This window comes from Bos indicus x Bos taurus, chromosome 1 (genome assembly GCF_003369695.1).
Source record: "Bos indicus x Bos taurus breed Angus x Brahman F1 hybrid chromosome 1, Bos_hybrid_MaternalHap_v2.0, whole genome shotgun sequence".
Classification (NCBI taxonomy): domain Eukaryota; kingdom Metazoa; phylum Chordata; class Mammalia; order Artiodactyla; family Bovidae; genus Bos; species Bos indicus x Bos taurus.
Window position 1 is genome coordinate 26836497 of NC_040076.1, and position 27146 is coordinate 26863642.

General features: G+C 37.6%; 1 protein-coding gene and 1 pseudogene across 5 annotated transcripts in view; both read right to left on the reverse strand.

Annotated features, from left to right (window-relative positions):
* Positions 1–27146, reverse strand: part of ROBO1 (roundabout guidance receptor 1) — a 1292504-nt gene that overhangs the window by 939574 nt on the left and 325784 nt on the right. The window lies entirely within an intron of this gene.
* On the reverse strand, positions 14778–17294 carry LOC113898121 (annotated as a pseudogene).

The window sequence follows — 27146 nt, forward strand, 5'->3', positions numbered from 1 at the left end:
TCCCCAGCTTTTCTGAGATACAACTGACATATCACATTATATAAGTTTAATGCCTACATGTTGATTTGATACACTTATATGCTGCAAAATGATTACTGTTGAATTAACTAACACCTACAACAAATCAAATAATTACCATTTCATTTTTTCATGACAGCATGTAACATTTATTTTCTTAGCAACTTCCAAGTATGCTTATAAGATAGTAACTATAATCACTGTGTTGTACATTAGATACCTATACCTTATTCATCTTGTAACTGGGCATTTGTACTCTTTGAACAACATGTCCCCCACCCCCACCACCCTTGGTAACCACCAGTCAAGTATCTTTTTCTAGAAGCTTGAGACAATGCCATACTTCTAAGAAATATCTGGCTATGAGACCCTAGGACAGCATCTAACACATTGCATGTCCTCAATAAACATTTCATGTAAGTAATTCATTGGTATATTTGCCTAAGAAGAACATCAACATAGTGGAACAAAAACTGTGAGTGATGGTGTCCTGTGTTCTTATCTTTTTTATTTTCTCCAGAAAGCCCTAAGTCCATCCCTGGTAACTGCTTTTGTTAAAAAAAATTGTTAAAAAAATATGTATTTGGCTATGCCCAGTCTTAGTTGTGGCATCTGGGACCCAGCTCCCTGACCATCGATCGATCCCAGGTCCCCCATATTGGGATTGCAGAGTCCCAGCCACTGAACCACTACAGGAAAGAAACCGTTACACACTCCAGGAAAGTCCCTGGTACCTGATTTTTAAAGATACATGAATTAATTTATTTTTATGACTTACATAAAAGGGCTCTTCATTTCTTAAAAGCATTCTGCTCATTGTTTGTTTTTTGGTGCCATGTTATAATAATCAATAGTATTATAGGTCATTCAAGATCAGTGAGAATGTAAAGCTCAAACATAATTACTCGTATCATCTGAATTGGGTTCAGCATACTAAATCCATAAGGATACATGTGAGCTGAAAATAATTTTATAAAAATGCTTTTATTGTGTCCCTAATGCCATAATTAATAAAAAAAAATCTCAGCCGTGGTAGCATGTCACTCATTCCACCAATAACTAGAACAGATATTTATACAAAGTTGTAATAATTATTTAATTGGATGAATAAATTAACAAGTAAAGAAAGAGAACCACTTTTTGCAAATAACAACACCAATTTTCAAGGACATAGGTATACAAAACAGGCTACTAGCAGCCCTGAAATTCTTTTAGTAACTATAGGAGTGTGATTGATACATTCACACATAGATAAGTGGCTAGATAATTGAATAGAGAGAGACACTGTTCTGGGTACCAAACAGGTATTAAACATAACCATGTTCATAAACTCATAGCTGATCAGACACCAAGCAAACTTAGAAAACTTAAAAAAAATTAACTATATCAGGTTCTTAAGAATTAAACATTTAATGCTAAAGGAGTTTGGGAAATAATTTTGTATCGAGGAAATGTATGGAAGAAGTTTTGATTTAGGCAGGACTAAAATTAAATATGGGCCAGGCAATAAAGAGTCTGCCTGCAATGCAGGAGACCTGGATTTGATCCCCGGGTCGAGAAGTCCTCTGGAGAAGAGAATGGCTACACACTCCAGTATTCTTGCCTGGAGAACTCAATGGAGAGAGGGGCCTGGCAGGCTACAGTCCATGGAGTCACATAGAGTCAGACATGACTGAAAATACTGGTCAAGTACAAATGATGACAAAGGTTAGGATCTTCAACACATGAGTAAAAAAGATGAGAGAAGAGACCTGGATATGCATCTGTAAAGCTGTATCAAGAGGGCCTTCTGTGGCTGGAACAGACTGATTTTGTGGGAAAGCTGCAGTGAAGACAGGTAGTGTCTTTTCCTGAGGAGCAGGAAGTTCAGATGGAGAACAAGGAGGAAATCTTAAAAGTCCTGAGCAAGGCAGTATGAGGAAGAGGACCACCGCAATCATGAAAAGAGGGATATAGTCTCAGCAAATGGGTAGATCCTTCTTGTTTAATTAAACAAACAAGATGATCCTTTGTCAAGTGTTTAATCAGAAACTCTTCCATGCAGGCATCACTTGCCTAGAATATCGCAGATTTCCCCTTCCTGGGTGTCATCAGTTCCACCCTCTAAAGGGTGACAAGTCATTTTTTCAGGTGGATTCTAAAGACTGTGTCTACATACAAGAAAAACTACAACTTGAACATGACAGGAAATTAAATGTCAACTGCTTAGCTTACAGCTGGTAAGCTCCATTCCCATACCTCCTGGGTGCCCTCCGTGGAGGTAGAAGTTTAGTTAAAGTGAAAGGGGCTTGTCCCTTTCCAAGGGTTTTTCAAGATCAAGATGGTTTTTGAATTCTAAGTCTGTGTGCTAATCTACTCCAAGTGTAAGGCTACAAGAAGGTTTAGGCCAGTTAATCAGGAAATTGTTGATAGAGAATTGATGTTCATCTTCTCTCTTTCTTGGAAAATGCATCAGAAAAGGAGACTGCTGGTCTCTGATGTATGGAAGGCTCATAACCCATAAGCATGTCATGGTCATGGCAAATAGATGGGGAAAGAATGGAAATGGTGAGAGAGTTTATTTTGGGGGGCTCCAAAATCACTGCAGATGGTGACTGCAACCATGAAATTAAAAGATGCTTGCTCCTTGGAAGAAAAGTTATGACCAATCTAGACAACATATTCAAAAGGAGAGACAGTACTTGGTTGACAAAGCTCCATCTAGTCAAACTAGTTTTTCCAGTAGTCATGTATGGATGTGAGAGTTGACTACAAAGAAAGCTGAGCACCAAAGAACTGATGCTTTTGAACTGTGGTATTGGAGAAGACTCTTGAGAGTCACCTGAACAGTAAGGAGATCAAATCAGTCAATCCTAAAGAAAATCAACTCTGAATATTCATTGGAAGGACAGATGCTGAAGCTAAAGTTCCAATACTTTGGCCACCTGATGTGAAGAACTGACTCATTGGAAAAGACCATGATGCTGGGAAAGATTGAAGGCAGGAGGAGAAGGGAATGACAGAGGATGAGATGGTTGGATGGCATCACCAGCTCGACATGAGTCTGAGCAAGCTCCAGGAGTTGGTGAAGGACAGGGAAGCCTGGCATGCTGCAGTTGCAAAGAGTCGGACATGACTGAGCAACTAAACTGACTGATGTCACAGGCAAAGCACACCTGATATTTGGGCTTGAATATCATTGAATAAAAACTTTCTTATATAGAGCAGTTTCCAGAAAACTAACTTTCTGACAGCTAGCCTTATGACTCTAGCATTAATATCTTCTCAAAATGAAATCATATTGAGGGCCAAGACTATCCATAAGAAATCCAGTGTTTCCAGTACTTTCAGCTCTTATCTATGAAATGTATAACTAGCCTTCTAATAAGCCATTAAAAAAGTTTAAAAAAATGAGAGCATTGACAGAAAAATAGAGCATTGTGCCAGAAATTAAAGATGAATACTTATGTTAAAAGCAAAACATTATTTTTCATGACATCAGGTATTATCTAACCTATCCAAAAAGTATTGTTATTTTCCTAAGTAGATGGTTAAGAATTCATGAAATTCTATAATATTAGAGCAATGACAACAACATTATTTTATTATCAACAGAAGAAAGTGAAAGGTTTATATACAAAGGAATACTGAGTAGTCAACATTCATGAATAAAGAATGTGTTTTTCAATATAACTTTCTGGTTAAATGAGAGAAAATCAGAGAACCTTCAACCCATTTTAATCAAGCTTCTCTATAATTCATCTTACCAATTAATATTAGGTCTAGCATGCCATATTTGGAGAAGGCAATGGCAACCCACTCCAATACTCTTGCCTGGAAAATCCCATGGACGGAAGAGCCTGGTAGGCTGCAGTCCATGAGGTCGCTAAAGGTCGGGCACAACTGAGCGACCTCACTTTCACTTTTCACTTTCATGCATTGGAGAAGGAAATGGCAACCCACTCCAGTGTTCTTGCCTGGAGAATCCCAGGGACGGGGAGCCTGGTGTACTGCCATCGATGGGGCTGCACAGAGTTGGACACTACTGAAGCGACTTAGCAGCAGCAGCATACCATATTTATTTTTCCAGTAGCAATTGAGGCTTTTGTGATACATGAACTTCATCAGTGTTTTGCAAAGACCTGTGAATACAGAGGCCATTTATGAAGATAAAGTGTGCTCCTGAAAGGACTGTGGTAGTGTTGGCAAAGGTGATGCAATAGTTCCTGCCACCATAAAAGCTCATCTGTTTGCATCTTTTGGCAATCCTCCCATGGAGAGGCTTAGTTTGTTTCAGTACCACTTGAATCTGGATTAGACTGTTCACTTATTTTTACCAGTGAAATACAGCAAATTCATGTCTGACTCCTGAGGTTCATCTTTATGAGACAGCATCTGCTTTTGTTCTCTTGACATTCTGCCCCAAAAATTGTCATAAAAAGAATCTGATCTATCTTACTGGACGCTGAGAAGTAACGTGGAAATGAATGAGGCACTGCATCTGATAGCTTCCACCAGCTGCCAGCCATGGATGTTTTGCCATGGGAAGATTTGGGTTAAACTTACACATGCTCAGTTGTGTCCTTATTTAGCCTCTTCTTGGTCTCAGCTTTCTACTTTGTAAAATGAGGATAATTGTACTATCTGACTTGTAGAGTGCTTGAGAATATTAAATGAGTGAATGAAATATCTTAAACTATTACCTGGAATAGCATACATGTGAATAAAATATAAGTAACAATATTAGTATTGCTGTCATTGTTGCTGCAATTCTTATTTATCTTTTACAGAAAAGGAAACTGAGACTCAAAGGGATTAAATACATTTCTCAAAGCCACAGAGCTGAGGAACCAAGATTCAGACTTTTGGGGTCCAGAGCTTTGTTGTTTAGTTGTTAAGTTCTGTCTGACTCTCTTGAAACCTTCTAGACTGGAACTTGTCAGGCTCCTCGGTCCATTTCCCAGGCAAGATACTGGAGTGGGTGGCCATTTCCTTTTCCAGGTGATCTTCCTGACCCTCATTTCCTGCGTAACCGGCAGAGTCTTTAACACTGAGGAATCAGGGAAGTCAGATTCAGAGTATAGCTAGCTATTAAACACCATACCTTTCTATATCTGTTCTGTGACTGATTTATTCAGAGATACTATGTGCCAGCCACTGTGGTCAGTGAATTCACATATATAATTAATTCAATATTGTAATTATCCTGGTTCAACTAATCTAAGCATTTAAATATGACTTTGTACAACATTCACAGCCTTGTCTTCTCAATGAAACTATGAGCGATGCCATGTAGGGCCACCCAAGATGGATGTCACGGTGGAGAGCTCTGACAAAATGTGGTCCACTGGAGAAGGGAATGGCAAACCACTTCAGTATTCTTGCCTTGAGAACCCCATGAACAGTATGAAAAGGCAAAATGAGAGAACACTGAAAGATGAACTCCCCAGGTTGGCAGGTGCCCAATATACTACTGGAGATCAGTAGAGAAATAACTCCAGAAAGAATGAAGAGATGGAGCCAAAGCAAAACAACATCCAGCTGTGGATGAGACTGGTGATGGAAGCAAGGTCTGATGCTGTAAAGAGCAATATTGCATAGGAACCTGCAATGTTAGGTCCATTAATCAAGGCAAATTGGAAATAGTCAAACAAGAGATGGCAAGAGTGAACATCAACATTTTAGGAATCAGTGAACTAAAATGGACTGGAATGGGTGAATTTAACTCAGATGGATATTATATCTACTACTGTGGGCAAGAATCCCTTAGAAGAAATGGAGTAGCCCTCATAGTCAACAAAAGATTCTGAAATGCAGTACTTGGATGCAATCTAAAAAATGATAGAATGATCTCTGTTTGTTTCTAAGGCAAACCATTCAATATCACAGTAATCCAAGTCTATGCCCCAACCAGTAATGCTGAAGAAGCTGAAGTCGAAGGGTTCTATGAAGACCTACAAGACCTTCTAGAACTAACACCCAAAAAAGATGTTCTTTTCATTATAGGGGACTGGAATGCAAAAGTAGGAAGTCAAGAAATACATGGAGTAACAGAATATTTGGTCTTGGAGTACAGAATGAAGCAGGGTAAAGGCTAACAGAGGTTTGCAAAGAAAACTCACACTGGTCATAGCAAACACTCTCTTCCAACAACACAAGAGAAGGTCTACACATGGACATCACCAGATAGTCAATACTGAAATCAAATTGATTATATTCTTTGCAGCCAAAGATGGTGAAGCTCTATACAGTCAGCAAAAACAAGACTGGGAGCTGACTGTGGCTCAGATCATTATTGCCAAATTCAGACTGAAATTGAAGAAAGTAGGGAAAACCACTAGACCATTCAAGTATGACCTAAATCAAATCCCTTATGATTATACAGTGGAAGTGATGAATAGATTCAAGGGATTAGATCTGATAGACAGGGTGCCTAAAGAACTGTGGGTGGAGGTTCATGACATTGTACAGGAGTCAGGGATCAAGACCACCCCCAAGAAAAAGAAATACAAAAAGGCAAAACGGTTGTCTGATGAGGAGTTACAAATAGCTGTGAAAAAAAGAGAAGGAAAGGCAAAGGAGAAAAGGAAATATATACCCATTTGAATGCAGAGTTCCAAAGAAGAGCAAGGAGAGATAAGAAAGCCTCAGTGATCAATGCAAAGCAATGCTAATGCATGCTAAGTCACTTCAGTCGTGCCTCCGTCCACAGGATTCTCCAGGCAAGAATACTGGAGTGGGGTGCCATTTCCTTCTCCAGTGCAAAGCAATAGAGGAAAACAATAGAATGTCAAAGACTAGAGATCTCTTCAAGAAAATTAGAGATACCAAGGGAACATTTCATGCAAAGATGGGTTCAATAAAGGACAGAAATGGTATGGACTAAACAGAAGCAGAGATATTAAGAAGAGGTGGCAAGAATACACAGAAGAACTATATAAAAAAGATCTTCATGACCCAGATAACCATGATGGTGTGATCACTCACCTAGAACCAGACATCCTGGAATGTGAAGTCAAGAGGGCCTTCAGAAGCATCACTATGAACAAAGCTAGTGGAGGTGATGGAATTCCAGTTGAGCTCTTTCAAATCCAAAAAGATGATACTGTGAAACCGCTGCACTCAATATGCCATCAAATTTGGAAAACTCAGCAGTGGCCACAAGACTGGAAAACATTATTTTTCATTCCAATCCCAAAGAATGGCAGTGGAAACAGTGTCAGACTTTATTTTTGGGGGGCTCCAAAATCACTGCAGATGGGGATTTAAGCCATGAAATTAAAAGATGCTTACTCCTTGGAAGAAAAGTTATGACCAACCTAGATAGCATATTCAAAAGCAGAGACATTACTTTGTCAACAAAGGTCTGTCTAGTCAAGGCTATGGTTTTTCCAGTAGTCATGTATGGATGTGAGAGTTGGACTATGAAGAAAGCTGAGCACTGAATAATTGATTCTTTTGAACTGTGCTATTGGAGAAGACTCTTGAGAGTCCCCTGGACATCAAGGAGATCCAACCAGTCCACCCTAAAGGAAATCAGTCCTGAATATTCGTTGGAAGGACTGACACTGAAGCTGAAGCTCCAATATTTTGGCACCTGCTATGAAGAACTGACCCATTTGAAAAGACTGTGATGCTGGGAATTATTGAAGGCAGTAGGAGAAGGGACAACAGAGGATGAGTTGGCTGGATTGCATCACTGACTCAATGGACGTGAGTTTGCGCATGCTCTGGGAACCCGTGATGGACAGAGAAGCCTGGTGTACTGTAGTCCACGGGGTCAGAAAGAGTCAGACATGACTGAGTGACTGAACTGAACTGAACTGAACTGTACAACATTCCAGGCCCTCCCTATCCATCTACCATCATCTCTCATGACTCCTTCCCTCCTATTCTCCCTGGATTTCAGTCCATCCTTTCCATGCACTTCTGTGCATGCCATTCTCTCTGGTTATGATCCCCTTTCCCTGCTGTTTCTTTCAAAACTTTTACAGTTAATTTTACTATAAGGCCCTACCCCACCTTCTCTTCCTCTGTGAAGACCTACTTCCTTTTCCTTAGAAGGTTCTCAGGCACCTTCTCTGTTCCCATAGTCACTGTCAATGTATTATTGCTGAAATGAAGTGTGACTCTTTCAAAAGTTTTGTTTACTTATGTCTCTTTCATTGACTGTGAGCTATAGAAGGCAGGACTTTGTATTTTTTATTTATCTTCATATTCCTGGACTTTAATAAATAACCTCTAGTTGAGTACTTTTTTTGGGTGCAACATATACCATTTGTGTTCCTGGATCTTTTTCTTGCGTTTATATTCTTATGCACATATTAACATTTTATATTGAAAATTACTATTTGAGGTTATAGAGGAGAATTGTGATTTAATGTAAAAAACTGGGTTTAGAAAGAGTCAGGCTTGAGTTCAGATTTCAGCTCCATCACTTGTTTAGCAGTGCAACCTTGAACAAGTGATGTAAATTCTGGACTTCAATTTAATTCCAAACAAGTGATGTAAATTCTAGGCTTCAATTTAATTCCAAACAACTGGAAAAATAATACTTCTGCTGAAGACTTCACATACATATGTGTATCTAAAAGAAAAGGAAAAGGAAAGTGAAGTTGCTCAGTTGTGTCTGACTCTTTGCAACCCTATGGGGACTGTAGCCTGCCAAGCGCCTCTGTTAATGGAATTCTCCAGGCAGGAATACTGGAGTGGGTTGCCATTTCCTTCTCCAGGGGATCTTTCTGACTCAGGGATCGAGCCTGCGTCTCTTGCACTGCAGGCAGACTCTTTACCATCTGAGCCACAAATTTGAAGATGAATTTCATCATGATATGTAAAGTACATTGAATATACCATGGCTCAATCCTCTGGAAAAATTATTATCATCATTAAGGAAGATTTTTTGAATGGAGAGCTGTTTTGCTTTATCAATCTCATATATGTAAAAGAGGTGAAGTCTTGTTCTGTTCTGAGAACATTAAATTTTAAAAACAATACATTCCTTAGAGAGTCCAAGATTTATAAGCATACTAAGATGTTAACAGACTCAGAAGATAGGAAAATTGTCCATGGAGAAATATTCATTCAATCTTTAAACAGAGAAAACTTATTTTTTATAACCAGGACTTAACTTTTAGTATATATATTAGCATAAGCACATCATAACAGAAAATGTTTGACAATACAATTATGAATGATACAAATCTACTAAAAAAAGACCCAAACCAACAAACACCACCAGCAAAGTATTTTTATAGCTTGTTTCCTCAGCATTTTACTATTATTATTGTTTTTTGTTTTCAGGTGGGTCTGGCATCTCATGCCTTCATGATTACAACCTTAAATTTAGTGACACTTTATGCATCATTAACTGCTCTTAACAAAATTTTATAAATCTATTTCTATCAACTATTCAGCTACTTCAAGTTTCAGTGTCTGTTCAATACAATTAAAGCCAATAGGGTGTCTGTCTAAAGGTTCAAGCCTCTTTGTATGGAGAAAAGTCAGTACTTTTCATGTAACTTGTGCTTCAAGCTGTATAAAAAGATCTATGCATCCTTCCAGACTTAAAAAAAGGCATATGAGTGAAATTGCAGAATATTGTAAGACACTTTTTTCTCCAAATGTAAAAACACTTTGAAAATAAATCCAATAGATAAAAGTTTAACACTAGCTTTTGTAGCTTATTTTAAGAAGCCAGCATAGAAAAGACAATATTGATTTTTGAAGTAGAAGTATATAGACTTTCACTTAACTTGCCATACACACACATACAGAAAACTGTAATTCTTTAACTTCAGGGGCTTTAATTACTGCATTTTGACCTTTTATTGATAATTAAATGATTTCCTACACAAATGAAACTTTTTATTATAAATCTGAATTGAATGCATATCCAAAATACCTTTCTATTAACTATCTTAGTAGTAAATGTATTCTATTCTACATGCCTCCATTACCTCAGTAATTTTTAGGGGGTGGAAAAGAAAATAGCACATTTGATTCACCGAAAACATTTTAACCAGCAACAGAAATTTTGCCTATATCATAAAAAGTAAAAAAATGTAGCTAGACTGTTTCTGGCATTGAATTGATTAAGTACTGAAAAAAAATGGAAATGATGTTAATGACATTACTATGTAACTCTACAAAGGGAGCTTAACAAACATTCAAATTCAAAGCCTTTGCTAAGCACTTCAGCTGATGTACTAATTACTTCAATTTAATCATATTCAGGGGCTTCCCAGGTGGCTCAGTGGTAAAGACTCTGTCTGCCAGGGCAGGAGACACGTGAGAATCGGTTTCAATCCCTGGGTCGGGAAGATCCCCTGGAGGAGTAAATGGCCATACACTCCCTCCCGTATTCTTGCCTGAGAAATCCCATAAATGGAGAAGCCTGGTGGGCTACAGTCCACGGGGTCACAAAGAGCTGGACAGGACTTGCAACTGAGCTAGTACATACCCACATAACCATCTTCAGGAAAATTACCAGAATGTGCCATTGAATCTTTTACCATAGAAAGCAGAACTATTTATTTATCATCATGTTAGTTAAAGATGTTTGACCCAGTGCCTTTGTGTGAAGAGAGTACAGAATAGCAAAAACAGATTTCTCAATGTGTCTAAGGATGGCCTGATAATAAATGAGGGTTCTATTTAAATCCAAACTGGATGTTGTAATCATAGCTTGCTTTGGTTTAGCAGGTATACCTATATCCCCAAATTATTTTTAAAATTATTTGTGTCATTTTTAAGCAGAACAAAATCAGTATGTGAAGATATAATATAGAAGTAGATTTAAGAATTCTCTGTTCACTTTGTGTGTGTATGTGTAAATGTGTTTATGTGTGTGTGTGTGTGTGTTAAACTTTCCACTCACCCAGAATTCTTCCCTCTCCTTCTCTTTTTATTACACTGTTTTGGGTTTAATTCATATTATCCTTGTGGTACAAGTCAGTTTGCCAATACAACTTTATTTAGCATATTTCTCCTATTGCAGAGAAAAAGGTACCCTGTGTAAACTTGAGAATTATCCATTTTACTCAAGTGTCTAATACATCCTGAAACAAACTCATAGATCATAATAGAAAGAAACATTTAAAATCAGAGTCAATCTACACCACTGAAAATTATATATCAATAAAAGTAGATTATTTTTTAAAAAAATCAGCATTCTGTTTTCATCATTTGCAGACTGAGGCAATCTGAGAATAAGTAGGATTAATCAGAGTTGAGTCAACCTCACCTTTAGAAAATGGGAAGATAACCCCCTTTAGTAATAAAATCTCTCAAGTTGTCAAAATATTTTATTTTTTACTACTAAGGAAACTTTGGGTTATACATTGACAGTCTTCACTTTCACATTAAAGTGTAAATATTCATAGGAAGTAGTGATATGTTAAATTGTTATCACACTTTCAGGAAGTGTGAAATCTCAAAAGACAGCTTTAGGGTGTTATAAGGCCTACATTCAAATCCTGATGATGTGACTTATAGACAAATAGATGTGAGCAGATCATCCCTCCTAGGTGAGCCTCCATTTTCTCAACTTATATATGTATTAAGAGTACTTGGCTCATCAAATCTCTTGGCTCAATTGAGATGATACACGGTCATTTGATTTATGACTGTAAATAGGCATATTGGAAAGTATTATAAATAGGCAATAGGAAAGTATTGGATGATTTAGCATTAGCATTTTTTATAATTAAATTTATTTTGAAGGATAATTGCTTTACAATATTGTGTTGGCTTTTGCCAAACATCAACATGAATCAGCCATGGTTTCCATGGATATGTGCATACGGACCTCCACTGGATATTTCCGGAGGCTTACTCTGTTTTTTTCATCAAAATGCTAATGCTATAGGTGTGGAGTAGGTCTCAGGAAATATCCAGTGGAGATCCATATATACATATGCATGGACACCTATGATTGGTTGAATTGCAGGGAAGCATATACAAGACAGGGATGAATGTGGGTGAGATGGAGAAGTACTGAAAATATTCCTTTTGTAATGCTCCTAACTGTCCTTACTGACGTACACAAGTTATGTCCACAAGATTTCCCCTCCTTTTTGATTAGAATTTCACTGGGACATTCTATGTATAGAGATTTAGAAGAGTTTTCTTTCTGTATAATTATGGTGCCTAAGACATATCTTCAGTAAGATTATTCTTAAATTTTCTTATCTTACAGATGCTTCTAAAGGAACATTTCTGGTAGATAGCTGCATGTGGTTCGAAAGAGAGAGCATACACTCCCACATTACATGGGAACCAGGTAAATGTTCTTCTCTTATTACTGTCATACTCTAAACAACAAAATTAAATATTTTTTAAATTATAGAAGATATATTCAGATGTATTGTACATGACCTGGAAGAAGGTGACTGAGGCACTCTGTTCTATGGTCTGGGTAAGCCTGAGAGTTCCCTCCCCTTGCTAAGTCACTTCAGTCGTGTCTGACTGTGTGACCCCAGAGACGGCAGCCCACCAGGCTTCCCTGTCCCTGGGATTCTCCAGGCAAGAACACTGGAGAGGGTTGCCATTTCCTTCCTGAGAGTTCCCTCCCCTTACTCATGAACAAGTTTATTCACTGACTCCACACCTAAACAAGCACATGATGCTGGTTCATGTTGAACATGACCTGGACCTGGTTGGATCTCCTTGCTCCACACTGTTATGAAGTTATTGCATATTCCACAAGCAAATCCAAATGATGCATTAGTTATTTTCTTATTCATGCAGTCAGTAAATATTTAAGTGTTCACATGCCAGGCACTATTCTTCGAAAAGGAGACAAAGAAGTGTGTTGCAAAAAGAGAAAGTTGTGGCTCTCATGGAGCCTACATTTGAATTTTCCTTTGTCTCTTCGTGAAGATATTCAGAACGTCCAATCATGGTGCTTTCCAAGACCACAGCCTCTGATGAAGGTGCAGCCTCAGGAGCAATGTTTTATGCTATGTATCTTCCTCTAAGATCTGGCCAATGACCTGTTCTGTGGAGATGTATTGAGTCTCATTTTTAATTTTTAAGAATATGAATCAAGGGACTTCCCCGATGGTTCAGCTGTTAAGACTCTGTGCTTCCACTGCAGGGGGTGAAGATTTAATCCGTGACTGGGGAACTAAGACCCCAAATGCCACATGGCCAAGGAAACACCTCCCCCCAAAAGAAAAAAAATCAACAATGAATCTCTGCCAACAGTGAAAAAGTTACATGACTCTGTAAATGTACCCCAATTCAGTGAATTGTAGAGTAAAGCAAGTGAATTATATGGTAGGTAAATTATAACTCAATAAAAATTTCTAAAAAAAATATGAATTAAATGTACAGAGACAATACAGAGAACACAAGAAGACTGAAAGAAATGAAGTAAAGAGAGGTTATGAAAGACAGCAGAGGTCATATTAGGAGAAAGTAGAAAAGGCAGAAAAGAACAAACCATGATATTGAGAGTAGAAGTTGAGGAAACCAGCTGATGGAGACATGCTCCTGAGACCCCTCGAACTGTCTGGATTCTAGAGCTAGGCTGCCTTTGATCAAATCTTAAATCACTTCATCTACTTCTTGACCGTCATGTGATCTCTACTTTTCCCAAGAAGTATTCCTGAGAAGCCATGTGTATGTACTTTTATACTCTGAGTATAAACTCTGAGTACTGGAACCATCTTCAGGTAAATTTCTTCATCTTGCAACAAATAAGCAGCCTAAATTAACCAGAAGGCATATCTGCTAACAACACATATGATTCCTTCCTTCCATTTCGACTATGTACCCACTCACATTTTATTCATTTATTAACATGTACATTTACGCTGACACATAGGGAGAACAAAGTCCTAGAAAAAAAAACTCATTAGCAAATGAACAATGCTTCCTTGATAACACAGAAGCTATTGTTAAAAAATTTATTGGAGTATAGTTTCTTTACAATATTGTGTTTTTTCTGCTGTACAGCCAAGTGAATCAGCTATATATGTGCGTACATCCCTTCTCTCTTGGGTCTCCATTCCCCCAGCCCATCCCACCATCTAGGTCACCACAGAGCACCACAGAGTACCACAGAGCTCCCTATGCTATAAAGAAGAGAGAGAAAAGTAAATATCATGCATTAACACATATATGTGGAATCTAGAAAAACAGTAAAGATGAATCTACTTGCAGGGCATCAAGAGAGATGTAGATATAAGGACACATTGGGGGCAGGGGAGGGGATGAATTGGGAGATTGGGATTGGCATATACACACTGCCATGTGTTAAATAGATAGCTAGTGGGACCTGCTATATAGCACAGGAATCAATTTTAACGACAGTTTATTTCAACTGGTCTATTCAAGAGGCTATCGAAACTGTTTTATAAACAAGTTTCCTTTATATGGGGTGTTCCCGGGTAGCTCAGCTGGTAAGGAATCTGCCGGCAAAGCAGGAGACCCCAGTTTGATTGCTGGGTCAGCAAGTTCCTCTGGAGAAGGAACAGGCTACCCACTCCAGCATTCTTGGGCTTCCCTGGTGGTTCAGAAAGTAAACAATCTGCCTGCAATACAGGAGACCTGGGTTCGATCCCCGGGTTGGGAAGATTTCCTTGGAGGAGGGCATGGCAGCCCACTCTAGTATTCTTGTCTGGAGAATCCCCAGGGACAAAGGAGCCTGGTGTGTTACAGTCCATGGGATCACACAGTCAGAGACGACTGAAGTGATTTAGCATCAACAGCAGTGCTGTGCTTAGTCGCTCAGTTGTATCCGACTCTGTGCGACCCGGTAGAGGTTCCTCTGTCCCTGGGATTCTCCAGGCAAGAATACTGGAGTGGGTTGCCATTTCCTTCTCCTTGCTGTATTCTACTCACTACTGTTTCTGAAGCGGGTCTCTTAGGGAGTCTTCTCTGATCTTATCTAATTGACCTGATTTATTAAATTTCTCTTCTGCAAAGACCAGCTCCATATTACTCATGTCATTGTTGAGGATGAAACAAACTTTAGATTTGTAGAATTCTGGGTCACCTGTTTCAAAGTACTTGTAATGCATATGTAGTATTATGATTTGGGCCAAGAAAGAACGGGTGAAGCAAGCTTGGTCCAAGGCAGGACTCATAGAGACACTTGCCCACCAGGCGCCCTGCAAACTCATACGTCTTTAGGAGCAGATGAATGGGACAGTTAGGGTTGGGGTGCACTAGTGCCTGGTTGGTGTCACTGAATCGGGTGAAGAGCTGATTGGTGGTGTTAAATAGTGCTTTGCAGATTAATTCAAACCATTCCCAATGAGGCCCTTCCCAGTCTGGAGCTTCTTCATCCGGAAAAACCACTTCAAAGTTCTTGCTCCAATCTGAGATGGAAAAATTCCGACTGGCTTTCAGAGACGATTCCTACAAGGCATGTCTGCTGACCTTCAGGGTGACTTTAGAATGTGGTCTTTTCATATGTGCCTGCGGGAGCTCTCGATGGAAAACATTCACCTTGTCTGAAAGGTCTTGGACCCTCCTGTGTTCTTATGGAGGGAGCGGATGAACGTGGCCGCTGAGATGTTCCTCTCCTTACAGATGAGCTCCACAGGAGGCTGAATGCCATCATCCACCACAAGGGTGAGCAGCTTATGGACAGGGTCAGGGCCGAGGTATGAAAATTTGGTTCCGGGGCACAGCTGGAAGGTGTAAAGGCGCCAGGAAACGATTTTCAGGTAGAACTCCTTCTCTGAGAATTGCTTTGGTGACACGTAGCAGTGCACATTCTTCAGTTTCTTCACTCTCAGGGGTGTAACACTCAGAGGGTGAATCTTCATCTTCCTCCTCCAGAGCTGTGGAGGGCCGGCTCTGGGCAGAGCTCATGTGCATGGGCGGGAGGTGCCATGGCATGCTGGTGCAGCTGGCAGCATTATAAAGATAAGCTTCAAAGTAAATGCTCACTCCTGAGGTGGACACGTGGCGTTCAACATTATTCCTCTCGTTCTCACTTAGGACAATGATGTCAAATTCACCATTGTTGATTGGCTGGTTTCGGTATGAGATGTAAGCGTGGAAGCAGCCCCGAGAGTGCAGGGTGAGCCGCAGGAACACCCGGAAGGTCTGCCGTTTGGACGTCACCGACTTCACAAATGAGACACCTGTACTCTCTTTTTCCAGAGGACCAAGCTCATGAATGGACAGGCTGTAGTTGTGCTTATCTCTCAAGGACATGCACAGCACAGGATCCTTTATATGACAAGCACAGCACAAGCACAGCACAGTAGGCTTTATATGACACTAAGAACAGAATGATAAAACATCTTAGATCTATGAAAGCTAGGGGAAATATTGAAAATGTCATGATAGTTCAAGACTTTGGATTCTTTTCAACTTGTCCCACAATAGTACAATGTAGCAGAAATAGAGGTGGAGAAGTCAGAGCTGTTTAGAGACTCCAGATTTTCCCTGGTGGGCACCAAATAAATAGACACACACACACACAGCAAATCCAGGAAAGATGTAAACTTTTATGTAAGTCTACATAAAGAAAAAAACTTGAGATATACCAAAACAGTAAAGACCATTACTCATAAAAGCATAGCATAAAAACAGCATGGGACTCACACAAACACACACACATGTGCTCGTACACACTCAAGAGTTTCTAAAACTTGGGTGATGCAGGCCAGACCAGAAGACTGAGAGATCATGTTTCTAGCCTCAGTCTGGGTGGAGAGAAAATCAGAAATAAAAATCTGGCTTCTGCACTATGTTACTTGTTGATACACTCTGCTCTGCCCTGATAACTGTATACATTTTGTTCTCGTGCCATACTGTGGCTTCAGCCATTCTCAAAGAAAATTTTTAATCTTCACAGAGATTTGAAAATCACTTGAGGAATATTTACACAAATCTGGGCAGAGTGCCCCCCTATTTTGCTACATTTATTTAGTATCCAGAATGAATTGAGGAGGTAAATGGCTGCCACAGTTGACGCAATTTCAATCTAGGTATACTGTGCATTATATAAGCACATATCTGAACCTTCACTCTGAATGTTTTAAAAAATCAGTAAGGGTAAAACATAGCACTGCATCAACACCTGATAAAAATGTGAGAGTGGGAGAGATGTGATGCCTTTCTATATACTGTGACTTAACATAAACAATATACATAATAGAATAATCCCAGGCCCTTTAGACACCAACATGATGATTACTTCTCTCCTTTCTTCACCTATTTCTATCAGGCCTATCTCCAAAAATGTGATAACATCCACGTCTGTTGGAACCATTTTATTCTCTCTCTCTCTCTGCAGTCAACTAAATGACAAGAAGGGTTTCCCCGGTGGCTCAGATGGTAAAGAATCTGCCTAAAATACAGGAGACCCAGGTTCGATCCCTGGGTTGGGAAGATTCCTTGGAGAAGGGAATGGCAACCCACTCCGGTATTCTTGCCTGAAGAATTCCATGGACAAAGGACCCTAGTGGGCTACAGTCGATGGCATCACAGAGTTGGACATGACTGAGCAACTAACAATTTCACTTTCAAAGGACACAAAAACCATAAATAAAGCTTGAGAAAGATTCTTTTTAAGTGGTTCTATACACAGTGTCAAAATATAGACCTTAATTTTTTTCCAAAATAATTAATAAAAATATAACAACTAATAATCCCGAGCAACATAAAGGTTCAAAACTATTTAGTGTCTGTCAAATGTCATGAGGACTTTTATGTAATGTAATCTGCAAATAAAAATATAAAGCCTATTTTAATTATTCTATTATGTCCTTCTCCTTTTATATGATAAAAACGTCAGGTTCTATTTCTTTCTCACAGTAAATAGAATTTTGTTTGTGCATTGGAGTCTTTCAATGTCATTTCTTATTCTCAAAAACTGAGATTAATTTCCTTTTTGATTATCATTGTAGACCCTTTACAATCAATCTAACGAGATGGTTGGATGGCATCACCAACTCAATAGACATGAGTTTGAGCAAACTCCGGGAGATGGTAAAAGACAGGGAAGCCTGGCTTGCTGCAGTCCATGGGGTTGCAAAGAGTTAGACACAACTGAGTGACTGAACAACAACAATTCAATCTAAAACTTACATCCGTGTAAGAAAAACAATTTCCCTTTGGCAAAGGGATTGTGTAAATGCAGGAAAAATCAGGCAACTTGTATATAAGAACAGTTATTGTGTGTATGTACTACTGACATTTTTTTCAAGTTCTTGGATGCTAAATTTTTCAGTTTATGTTCTGCACAAAATGCTTTAAGAACAAATTTTTTTTTTTAATGCTATTTTAATTTATATTCTTCTATTACTGTTTTTTTTAAATTTTATTTTATTTTTAAACTTTACAATATTATATTGGTTTAAATTTTTAGAATTCTTTAATTTTTCTTTAGAGTGATGAACTCTATTATTCCTAGTGTTTATCTAACCAGTAAGTGAAAAGGCAGTAGGACATCGTGTTTAGGGAAGGCAATCCAATGGCCAGATTTTCTAGGTTAGAATCTCAGCTCTACCACTTACTTGTAGGCTGACAACTTGGACAAGTTATATAACATTTTTTGGATTTCTATTTTCTCACATTTAAAATAAAGATAATAATAATAATAATCATTTTATGTATCCCTGTGAGGATGAAATGAATTAAAAATACATAAAGTGCTTAGCATACTGCCTGTTGCCTGGAAGATGCTAAATAAGCACTCAATAAGACTGTCATTATTGCTGTAATTGCTGCCATTGTTATTATTATTAAGCAGTACTTACTCTGATACATTGTTCTTGGAAATGCAAAATTTAAAATCAGTATGTTTAAATCATATTACCCATTTCATTTGATATTAAACTTAGTCATCCTAAACCCAGCAGTTACACTCTTATTTACCCGAGAAAAGAAAACATATGCCCATACAAAGACTGTATGTGAAAACTGATATCACTTTCATTTATAACCACCTCAGTCATGAAAAATAACAATAATCCTTTAAGTCATGACTAGATGAGAAAGTTGTGGCATACCCACACAATGGAATAACACATCAAAAATTTAAAAAAGAATGACCACTGATACAAGTAACACCATGAATGAATCTCAAAAGCATTACACTCAATGAAAGAATCCAGAAAGAAAGAAAGAGCTACTCATTATAAAACTTGATTTTATTGATGTTCTAGAAAAGGTCAAAGTATAGGGACAGAAATCTATCTGATTTAAGTTTACCAGGGAGATTGACTACAAAAGGACATAAAGAAACCTTTTGTGGTAATGGAACTATTCTGTCTTCATTCTGGTGATCATCACATTACTTTATCTTTTAAAACTCATGGAAATATATGACTAAAAGAGTGACCTTTAGTGTATATACATTATACTTCAATAACCGGTCTCCTGCATTGGAGGCAGACACTTTACCCTCTGAGCCACCAGGGAAGCCACAGTGTATATACATTACACTTCAATAACCGGACATTCAGAAAACGGAGATCATCGCATCCGGTCCCATCACTTCATGGCAGATAGATGGGGAAACAGTGGAAACAGTGGCTGACTTTATTTTTGGGGGCTCCAAAATCACTGCAGATGGTGATTGCAGCCATGAAATTAAAAGATGCTTGCTCCTTGGAAGGAAAGTTATGACCAATCTAGACAGCATATTAAAGAGCAGAGACATCACTTTGTCAACAAGGTCCGTCTAGTCAAGGCTATGGTTTTTCCAGGAGTCATGTATGGATGTGAGAGTTGGACTATAAGGAAAGCTGAGTGCCGAAGAACTGATACTTGTAAACTGTGGTGTTGGAGAAGACTCTTGCAAGTCCCCTGGACTGCAAGGAGGTCCAACCAGTCCACCCTGCAGGAGATCAGTCCTGGGTGTTCATTGGAAGGACTGATGCTGAAGCTGAAACTCCAGTACTTTGGCCACCTGATGCAGAGAGCTGACTCATTTGAAGAGACCCTGATGCTGGGAAAGATTGGGGGCAGGAGGAGAAGGGGACGACAGAGGATGAGATGGTTGGATGGCATCACCGACACAATGGACATGGGTTTGGGTGGACTCCCATGGTGATGCACAGGGAGCCCTAGCGTGCTGCTGTTCATGGGGTCGCAAAGAGTCGGACATGACTGAGTGACTGAAATGAACTGAACATGACATTAAAAAATGAAAACAGGAATACATACATGCCAAGTTACTACATAAAGTAATGAGGAAATATTAATGTTGTCTTCTGAGGGCCTATATACACTCCCATAAGCTAAAATCTAGACAATGACTGGAGACTTTGGTTTACCTTAAAACATAATGTCACAAACAAGCTATATTCACAAAGTTTATGGTTATGTCTACGATGTTGCTTCCTGAGCCAGGATATAAAGCTAGACCTGCTCAAAGTCTAAGCTCATCACAGTCCTCAGGCTCTTGGTGAGAGAATTTGACTCATGAGAGAGAATCCTGAAAGCTACAAAGTCTATTCTAATTTACAGTTATTGATAGAGGTCAATTCAGCAGCTTGAAGGGGTAAAAGAATCAGGGTTGATGAGCATTCAGCTAAGAAAGGAAGCTCCTTGTACCAAATACAAAACAGCCTATTGGCACTGAATTCATGAACTATGCAGTTTGGAGTCAGAAAATTTTGTTGACAACATCCCAATAAATATTGCCGTGGCAATTAAAAAATAAACATTTTGGGGGTCAAATATTTCTCTGAACTGGCTATTCATATAGCATCAATTCTTACTGAATTGTGCCTTTTGGCTTTGATACTTTTTACTTGGAAGTCTTTTTTGCAAGCATTTCAGTAAATTATATAGCATTCTTTCGATTTACTTTGTTCTTATCTAATTTTTCTTCTTAAATACAAGATACAAATGATTATTTCATTATTGTTATTACATGCCAGATGCTCCTGTAATTGCTTTTGTAGACTTTCTTAATTGGTATACTTTTCTTTCTTTTTTCTCATTTTTCCCCCTTTACTCTTTTTTTTTTTTCCTGTTACTTCCTTAGTGGCATTTGATATTCACAATTAGTCAAAGTTTGATATGTGATGTAATTTTTAAATTAATAATTATAATTTTTAGGAATTAAAAGTGTTCTATAAGATTACAAAAGTAAAAGAATGGAATAACTCATTAAAAGACTATAGGTTATGAAGCTTTCAAAAATTAATCTCAAACTATCTTGATCATTCTATTATGTATAATATTTTGGCTTATATATATGTATACATATATACATAGCATCAGTGTGCTGTACACTGGAAATTAACAGGACATTATAATTCAACTACATTTTGCTACCATTTACTGATTCGTTCAACATTTGTTCATAGTGATTATGATAGTTTGGAAAGATCATTATCAAAATGTATCTAAAATTTCTCATGGCTAATTTAGGGATATATATATATAATTCATACTAAAATATATTTTTAAAAGTAAGCTCATTTGTCATGAAAAAATGTATTTGTACAGTTTATAAAATTTCAATATTAGCACTTCTCTAATTTTTATGTTTTATCTTTATGTTAATATTATCAAGATTATATAATATTTTTTTTTACCAAATTGCATATAGATACTCCAAGTTCTCTCCACTTTATTCCTGGTGGCTATATAAATATTTTTATGGGTTCTGTGTGAAATAGGTTGAGATAACTTTGTCAAAAGAGTAGGAAATAAACTTCAGAACATTTAACTGTCTGAAGGGATTTCACACCTAAATGGAGATTAAACCATCCTATTAATTTGATAATTTTCTACTCTGAAAAATATTTCATATATTTAGTACACAGTCCTAATCTTGATACACTTTAAAATATGTTAGGAAATAAAATAGTTGATGTGAGAAAACCATGACAACTATTTTGAATTAATTCTATTGCAGAGAATTGTTGGCTGCTTACTAATGACTGCCTCTAGCTCCAATCACAGTCTGAGTAAGAGAAACAAGAGCATACTTGTTCAATGTCCATCTCTCAAAATATATTTCCCTCCAAAAAGTTTCTAATTACTGCTACACTGCTTACTGAACCATGTACTTTCAAAAGATGAATGCTAAAATATTTATGATGAACCAGGGTTCATTAATGGAATCCTGATTGATTAAATATTATCAACACATGTATAATTTAAATAGGCTATACATTATTATACTGGATTTGAAATGCAGAGAATAAGCACTCTCTTTGCTATTGGGCTTTCCTGGTGGCTCAGACAGTAAAGCATCTGCCTGCAATGCAGGAGACCCAGCTTCAATTCCTGGGTCAGGAGGACCCCTGGAGAAGGAAATGGCAATCCACTCCAGCACTCTTGCCTGGAAAATCCCATGGACGGAGGAGCCTGATAGGCTACAGTCCATGGGGTCGCAAAGAGTCGGACACGACTGAGCGACTTCACTTCACTTTGATATTAAATCTAAAATTTTTCCTAAAAGTTAACGCATTCTAAAAATAAAAGTTAGGTAAAATAAAATCATTACAGTAATATTTTTTGTTGTTGTTTTTAAAAATGTTTTGACTGCTGGGTCATATGGTAGCCTGATTCCTCCAGTTTGGTTTTTCTTTTTCAATATCACTTTGGCTATTTGTGGTCTTTTGTGTTTTGATAAAAATTGCAAATTTTTTGTTCTAATTCTGTGAAAAATACCATTGGAAATTTGATAGAGATTGCATTGAATCTGTAGATTGCTTTTGGTAGTAAAGTCATTTTACAATACTGATTCTTCCAAGAACATGCTATATCTCTTCATCTGTTTGCATCATCTTTGATTTCTTTCTCCAATATCTCAGTTTTCTGAATATAGGCCTTTTGTTTCCTTAGATAGGTTTATTCTGAGGTATGTTGTGCTATTTTGTGTGATGGTAAATGGGATTATTTCCTTAATTTCTCTCACTCCTAGGCATATATTGAGAGAAAACCATAATTCAAAAGGAGGCATGCACTCTGGTGTTCACTGCAGCACTATATACAAATAGCCACGCATGGAAGCAACTTAAATGTCCTTTGACAGAGGAATGGATAAATGTGGTACATATATAAAATGAAATATTTGTTGTTATTTAGTTGCTAAGTCATGTCCAACTCTTTGTGACCCCATGGACTATAGCTTTCCAGTTTCTTCTGTCCATGGAATTTTCCAGGCAAGAATACTGGAGTGATTGCCATTTCCTTCTGCAGGGGATCTTCCCAACCCAGGGATCAAACTTCTATCTCCTGAATTGTCAGGTGGATTCTTTACTGCTGAGCTACCAAGGAAGCTAACAATAGAATATTGCTGCTGCTCAGTTGCTTCAGTCGTGTCCGACTCTGTGTGACCCCATGGACTGCAACCCACCAGGCTTCTCCATCCATGGGAGTCTCCAGGCAAGGACATTGGAGTGGGTTGCCATTTCCTTCAATGCATGAAAGTGGAAAGTGAAAGTGAAGTCGCTCAGTCGTGTCTGACTCTTCGAGACCCCATGGACTGCAGTCTACCGGACTCCTCCATCCATGGGATTTTCCGGGCAACAGTACTGGAGTGGGGTGCCATTGCCTTCTCCAACAATAGAATATTACTCAGCCATAAAAAGGAAAGAGTGCCATTTGCAGACACATGGATGAACCTAGAGATTATTATTCAGAATGAAGTAAGTCAGAAAGAGAAAAACAAATATAATGTTGCCTATATGTGGAATCTATAAAAATGGTACAGATAAACTTATTGGCAAAGCAGAAATAGATTTGCAGATGAATAGAGAAAAAAGTTATGATTACTAAGAGGGAAGGAATGAGTGGGGAAAATTGGGAGATTGGGATTGACATATACACACTACTGTGTATAAAACAAATTAGTTTCATAGATAACTAATGAAAATGTATAGTTAAGCACAGGGAACCCTACTGAGTGATCTGTGGTGATCTAAAGGAGAAGAAAATGTTTAAAAAATGGACATATGTATACATGTAATTGATTCACTTTGCTGTACAGCAGAAACTAACACAACATTTTAAAGCAACTATACTCCAATAAAAATTCATTAAAAATATCAATGAAACAACTTTCTAGACCTAAATCTATTTCAAAGATCTCAATCAATTATAATTAAGAAAAAAATAATGTTTTGAATCATACATATACTTTTTTCCTCTTAAAATCTGGAACACCTCCTATTAATTTTGATGAGAGTGGCAGACACATTCTTCTTCAAGTTTATTCTTCTCTTTTATTTAGATACAAAAAATAATTTTTATAGCACTTGAGATTAAATCCTTAGGAATGACAATATATATATATATATATATATATATATATATATATATATATATATATATATATATACACAGAATTATAGTAACCACTGACACTATTGAGTCTCTAGAAGGAACAATAATAATTTAACCTGTATAAAATACTGACCAAATTGAATAAAGGAATTGGATTGAAAGCATCTTATAATACTATTTTTTTTTTCAACAAAATCCTGGCTTCCTGACACCGTGAATGTCTTCTTAAATGGAACAAACTTCCTGTTAAACTTGTATCAGAGGGTTGCCCTTCTTTTGAGAGCTCCTAAGTAGGCCAAGAGTAGAGTGAATGTAAGATAATTGAACTCTCCTTGACATAACTTTTACTACTTCCCTGAGCTCATTTCTCTGAGGGGAGGAGATTCCTCCTTAAAATACTACTTTTAAAAAGCTGATTAATTCTAAAATCTGAAGCCTAAAGAAAGGAAGAAACTATTGTGCAAATCAGAACTCATGGTGATTTCAAACCACTGTAAAACTTGACATGAAAGTTAAAAATAAATCTATATTTTAGGAAAACATATTGGACCATTGTAAAGAAAATATAACAACTTCTCAGTTTAAAAAAACAACAAAAAACTTACTTTTAATATTCTCCTATAGATGATGATTTCATTTGAACTAAGTCCTAATAATATGTGCTAATGAGTAAGATGCCATTTTAAAAATATTAAATGAAACAGATGAACTATGGTTAGCTTGCATTTAGAAAACTGTTATCCTTCAGAGCAATTATATATTTCTACAACAATGGGCAAATCCTTTTATTTTTAGCCTACCAATCTGTACTATGTTTGGTTTGTACTTTTTGATGAACATTAACATTTTATACTAAAAATGATCATTCCCCTTTGCCAGGGACTTATACTTTCTATCTAATTTCAACACGGATAGTTGCGGTATCTTCAGTGTTTCATTTCAATGTATTTATATCCAGTGTTTACTCCCAAAGAACTAGAAGACTTAGTAAACTCAATATTATTTATTTATTTTGCTTTGATCTGTAGGTTGTCATGTAAACTAAGCAGCACATTTCTTTCTCACTTACATATGGGCTTGCTGACTGACGGAGTTCTCAGATTTCTTTGTGGCTAAGGAAGGCTATTTTTGATACAGTGTGAGATATTTTAAAAGAGTGTTTGAAGTGTTAAAGCAGATATCTGGGCCAACAAAAATGAAGATCATGTTCTTAATTTTGATCATTCCAAAAACTTCAGGCTGAGTTTCCTGGTATCAGAAGAATCATTGTGAAAAGTCAGGGTAGTTATAAAAAGATGGTTTTAGCATTTGGGGTTATAAAATTAGCTTTCAAAATTAAAACGTTATCCCATGCCCGTAGTGTGATTTTTAGTGTTTATTTTTCTCTCTTATTAGACATATTGGTATCACCTTTTTTGTCTTGTACCCTGATTTTCTGATTAGGTAAATCTCTTGAGTTTTCTTATTCTAGATTCTTGATGTGTCTTAGTATAAAGATACTAATTCTGTGCATTTAAAGTATGCAATATAATGATTAATCTACGTGTCATCGTTAATCTCTAAATCATAACATTGGCACAGACTGCTCCATTCATGTTAGTTACTGCTCATAAAAGTCAAAGTGAGATCAAATTGATCAGACTGAGAAGCAACGAAAGCTGATATACTTTATAACAGATACGAATGAAAGGTCATCAGCTTTATTCAATTTATCAGGAAAGAAAGACCAGATGAGACACTGAGACAAATGACAAGCCAGGGGTCAATGACCTGTTAATACTGCCCAAGGTAATATAAATATCAAACGTCTGCATAGGTAACAGCTTCTGGTCCTTCCTCCTTCTCTTCCCTTTTCTATCCTTCCCTTCCCTCCTTTCCATTCATTTTTGCTGACAAAAAGTAGCATAAGAATTATCAAAGCTGGTCAAAGACACATCCTATGACTTAAAAAGTATATTCCCTCTTGGAATTTATACATAAGATAATCAAAATAAATTTGCAAGAATGTTCATAAGAAGCTAGATTGCTAACAGGCCCAAACTAACATATATGTGGAGTACATCGTGCAAATGCTGGGCTGGATGAATCACAAGCTAAAATCAAGATTTCTGGGAGAAATTTCAACAACCGCAAATATGCAAATGATACCACTCTAATGGCAGAAAGCAAAGATGAACTAAAGAGCTTCTTGATGACTGTAAAAGAGGAAAGTGAAAAGCTGGCTTAAAACTCAACATTCAAAAAATTAAGATTATGGCATCCAGTCCCATCACTTCATGATAAATAGGTGGGGGAAAAGTGGAAGCAGTGACAGATTTTCTTTTCTTGGGCTCCAAAATCACTGTGGACAGTGACTGCAGTCACAAAATTAAAAGACACTTGTTCTTTGGAAGAAAAGCTATGACAAATCTAGACAGTGAATTAAAAAGCAGAGACTTGACTTTGCCAACAAAGGTTCATATAGTCAAAGCTATGGTTTTTCCAAGTAGTCATGTATGGATGTGTGAGTTGGACCATAAAGAAGGCTGAGAGGTAAAGAATTGATGCTTTTGAACTGTGGTGCTGGAGAAGACTCTTGAGAGTCCTTTGGACTGCAAGGAGATCAAACCAGTCAATCCTAAAGGAAATCAGTCCTGAATATTCATTGGAAGGACTGATGCTGAAGCTGAAGCTCCAACAGGTTGGCCACTTGATGCAAAGAGCCAACTCACTGGAAAAGATCTTGATGCTGGGAAAGATTGAAGGCAAAAGGAGAAGAGGGCAGCAGAGAATGAGATGATGGAGGGCATTACCAACTCAGTGGACATGAATTTGTGCAAGCCTCAGGAGACAGGGAAGAACAGCGGAACCTGGCTTGCTGCAATCTATTGGGTTGTAAAGAGTCAGACACAACTTAGTGACAGGACAACAACAAAAAGTGCACAAAC